Below are 4,402 nucleotides of genomic sequence, written 5' to 3' on the forward strand. Positions count from 1 at the left end.
ATGATCCTCCCAAGTTTCTAGAAATTACAAGTGGGGGTCACTGAGCTCAAATTTAGTGTCTTATTTCTTAAGTGTTTGCTTTTCAAGGAGTTATGTGCACATACAGTTGCCACAGTAAAATGAATTTTTCATCCATATAAATTTCCAGAATATGAAAATTAATTTTATCACTAGAAAATTCCATAAAATAAGAATGGGCTATATGCCAGGCAACAGTGGCTCATGCCTATACTCCTAGCTACTCATAAGGCTGAGATTGAGAATCACAGTTCAAAGCCATCCAGGTAGGAAAGTATGTGTGAGTCTTATCTCCAGTTAATCACGAGAAAACTGGAAATGGAGCTGTGGCTCAAAGTGGTAAAGCACTTGCTTTAATGCACTAGCCTACGTCCTGAATTCAAGCCCTACAACCAAGAGAGAGAGAGGGGGAGGGAGAATGACTATAAATAAATCAAAATTCTTATCTTAGAAAATTCCAGCTACTTAAAGGAGTCATAAACTGAGGTGCTCACACCTGTAATCCTAGTACTCAGGAAGCAGAGGACTGCAATTTGAAGCTAGTCCAGGCAGGAAGGTTTGTGAGACTCCAGTTAATCACCACAAAGGAAGTAGAATGGTGGCTCTAGAGGTAAAGCACTGGTCTTAAGCATCCAGGTCCTGAGTTCAAGCACCATGGTCAACATGAGAGACAGAAAGAGAGACAGAGAGAGGGAAACAGAGAGGACATCATAAATATTATTTTTTTGGTCAGTCCTGGAGCTTGAATTCAGGGCCTGAGCACTGCTTCTGAGCTTCTTTTACTAGCACTCTGCCACTTGAGACACAGCACCACTTCTGGTCTTTTCTGTTTATGTGGTACTAAAGAATCCAACACAGGACTTCATGCTAGCTAGGTGAGCACTCTACCACTAAGCCACATTCCCAGCCTCAACCATAAATATTCTTAAACTACAAGTATTAAAAATACTTCCCAAAAATAAGACTATGTTGGGCCTGGAACTACAGTAGAAGACCAACAAAATGCTGTGGCTTAAGTGACAGAGTGTTTGGTATAACAAGCCAAGTTCAATTCCCAACACTGCTGTAAAAAATTTACAGTCACATATGGAATGCAGCATTTTTTACAACCTGGTTCAGAAAAAATTTTTTCAATGATGGCTTTTTAAGGTTTAAAAGTACATATAAATTATATTGCATTAATAAAATACATCTCAACTTAAATATTTTTTGTTCTAAGTATGTAGAAACAACATTCAATTTTTAAAAACACTCACAATTAAAAGAGGTATTCTTAAGGAAGGGACCCAAAGGTGCAATGAATGCCTCTGTGCCAGTGAACATATAAAATAATATTTATCAACAGGAATTTCAGGAAATTGCAACAACTTTTTAATATTTTTTTTCCTCTTGTTGATGAAGATGGTGTTTTTACTTTTTTCTTTTTGGTCTTTGTTTCTTGTTTTTTGCCTGTTTTTCCTTTAACTGTCTTTGGTGGGTAATAGGAGGCAAAGCAATGGAAGAACCAATGGTGAAAAAATGCAGCAGTGGTACTCAGTAGACACTAACAGGAAAATGAACTGTGGTACTATACAATTTGTAGGTAGAGATGGGAGAGGGAAACGGAGATAACAAAGGAAGGGGTGAAATTGCCCCCAAAGAAAAAATTCATTACATGCTTATGAAATGGTAACCCTTCTATACAACTCTTTAATAATTAATAACAGTTGCTGGGAAGGTGGATCAGTGTTAGAGTGCTTGCCTTGCATGCATGAGGCCCTGGGTTCAATTCCTCAGCACCACATAAGCAGAAAAAGTTGGAAGTGTTGTTGTGGCTAAAGTGGTAGAGTACAACCCATGAGCTGAAGAGTTGAGGGACAGTGCCTAGGCTAAGGTTACAGGCCCCATGACTGACAAAAAATTTAATAACAATTTTTTAACCTCACAGTTTCTTTTTGCCATGAACTTTGATTAAATTCTACTTTAGTTTTGTTTTTCTTTTGTTGTACGGGTTCCGAGTCTTGAATTCAGGGTCTCTCTCTCTCTCTCTCTCTCTCTCTCTCTCTCTCTCTCTCTCTCTCTCTCTCTCTCTCTCTCTCTCTCTCTCTCTCTCTCTCTCTCTCTCTCTCTCTCTCTCTCTCTCTCCCCTCGCTCAGCTTTTTCTCTCAAGGCTGGCACTCTATCACTAGAGGTGCACTTTCACGTCCAGCTTTTTATTTTTTTTTTCTTGTTTAACTAGAGATTCGAATATCTATCTCAGTTTCATTTGCCTGAACTGGTTTCAAACTTTTAATTCTCAGATCTCAACCTCCTGAGTAGCTAGGAGTATAGATGTGAGCAACAGGTCCCTTCCTTTAAAAAAATTATTATATATTAGTTATACAAGGGGAGATTTTGTTGTGACATTTCCACACAATGTTATCCTTCTCCCTCTTCTTAAAACAATTTCAAAAAGTTTCAGTTTTACTTTGACAAAAATCTACTTAACCATATTCATTCTCTTTCCCCTTAGTTAGCCAACCTTCTTGCTAGTTCTCTGCCTCAACCTCTCTCTCTCCCCCCAACTTTCCATTGATCAACATTTTTCATGTTATTTTCATATATAGTTATAATGTATCTCAAAATTATTCACTCTCTTTTTCCCTTTCCCTTCCCCTCTTAAACAGTCCTGTAGACTCAATTTGTAAATCTGCCCATATACACAAAGGTACAATCATGTCTATGAATATATATGCTCTTTAGGCCTAGCTTCTATATCGGAAAAAATCACGTACCTTGTGTTTTTTTTATTTTTATTTTTTAGCTTGGTTCATTATGATGTCCTCTATTATATCCACTTTTCTGAGAGCGACATGATTTCATTTTCCTTCATGGCTGTGTAACATTCCATGGTACATCTATATTACTTCTTTATCAGTTCAAGAAGATTCCAGGTGTCTGATTCCATCATTTGGCTATTGTGCACAGTGCTGTAATAAACATGAGTTATGCTGGCATCTTTCAGGTATATTGATATATTCTACTGACATACGCCTCATAATGGTATAATGGAGTCTTTGGAAGGGTCTCTTTCTAGACTGATATCCATAGTGGTTGCACTAGTTTGCATTCCCACCAAAAGAGTATAAAGATTCCTTTTCTAATTCATCTTTCCACATTTTCTTGGTGGCTGTCATTCCAACTGAAGTAGATTTAATCTTATTGCAGTTTTAATTTACATGTTCTCTATTATAGCTAAGGCTGTTGAACATTTCCTCATGACTTTATTAGCCATCTTTTTCTTCTTCTGAAAACTATGTAATTAGATTATTTCTGGGTTTTTTTGCTGTCTAATTTCAGTCCTTTATATAGGATGGATATCAATCCTTTATTTGTTGAATAGCTGGCAGCCCTAGGAAACTCCAAATTGTCATTACTCAGTCATGTGGGTCTGTCCTTCTGCCAGTGTTTTCAGCATGAACAAGGGATGAACTGCACATCTCTTGGCTTTCACTTCCGCATGGATCCAAAGTTCACATGACAGCACTGACTGCACATTAGCTGATTAAAAACAACAGGAGGGCCTGGGGACTTGCTCAGTGTAAGAGAACTCATCTGGCAAGTGCAAGGATTTAAGTTCAGACCTCAGCTCTGAAAACTACAGAAACAATTAAACAACAATCAAAACCAAAACCACAAAAAGTGAGTCTTACCTGATGGTGGTGGCTTATACTGGTAATCTTAGCTACTTAGGAGGCGGAGATCTGAGGATTGTGGTCCAAAGCCAGGCTGGGCAGGAAAATCAGTGAGACTCTTATCTCCAAAAATCCAGAAGTGAAGACAAGGCTCAAGTGGTAGAGTGCTAGCTTTCAGCATAAAAGCTCAGGGTGAACACCCAGGCCCTATGTTCAAGCCCCAGATCCTTCACACATTAAAATGTCTTACTCTAAGACTGATTTATTAACTATCACCACCTAAATTCCTGTCACAAAGAAACCCAAAATGAATGCCATGAGACACGTCTTTCCAACACCACTCCTGGAAGCCCCACAAGTGGCACAGCCACCTCTCCATACATACATATAGATATTATGTGTATATACGTATATATGTATATCTAGATACATACATACAATTGAAGTAAGAAAAAGATCATTGAGAATATGGAATTCCAGATTGAGCAACCACTCAAAAAGTTTCTCTTCAGGTCCTATAGAAGAGAATGGTAGTAAAACTAATGTTACATTTGGCATTATTATTTTATACATTTGTCTTTTAGAACAGATACTCCAAGAAGTATAGTTCTGCCTGGCATTGTGGCACATGTCTGTAATGCTAGCATTTAGGAGGTGGCAGTAGCAAGCTAACAATTTAGAGACCAGGCTGGGACACAGAGAACTCCAGGTCACCCTGGAACTGTCTGTAT

Source organism: Dipodomys merriami, unplaced genomic scaffold, assembly GCF_024711535.1.
Source record: "Dipodomys merriami isolate MVZ:Mamm:240054 unplaced genomic scaffold, mDipMer1.0.p SCAF_262, whole genome shotgun sequence".
NCBI classification, from domain to species: domain Eukaryota; kingdom Metazoa; phylum Chordata; class Mammalia; order Rodentia; family Heteromyidae; genus Dipodomys; species Dipodomys merriami.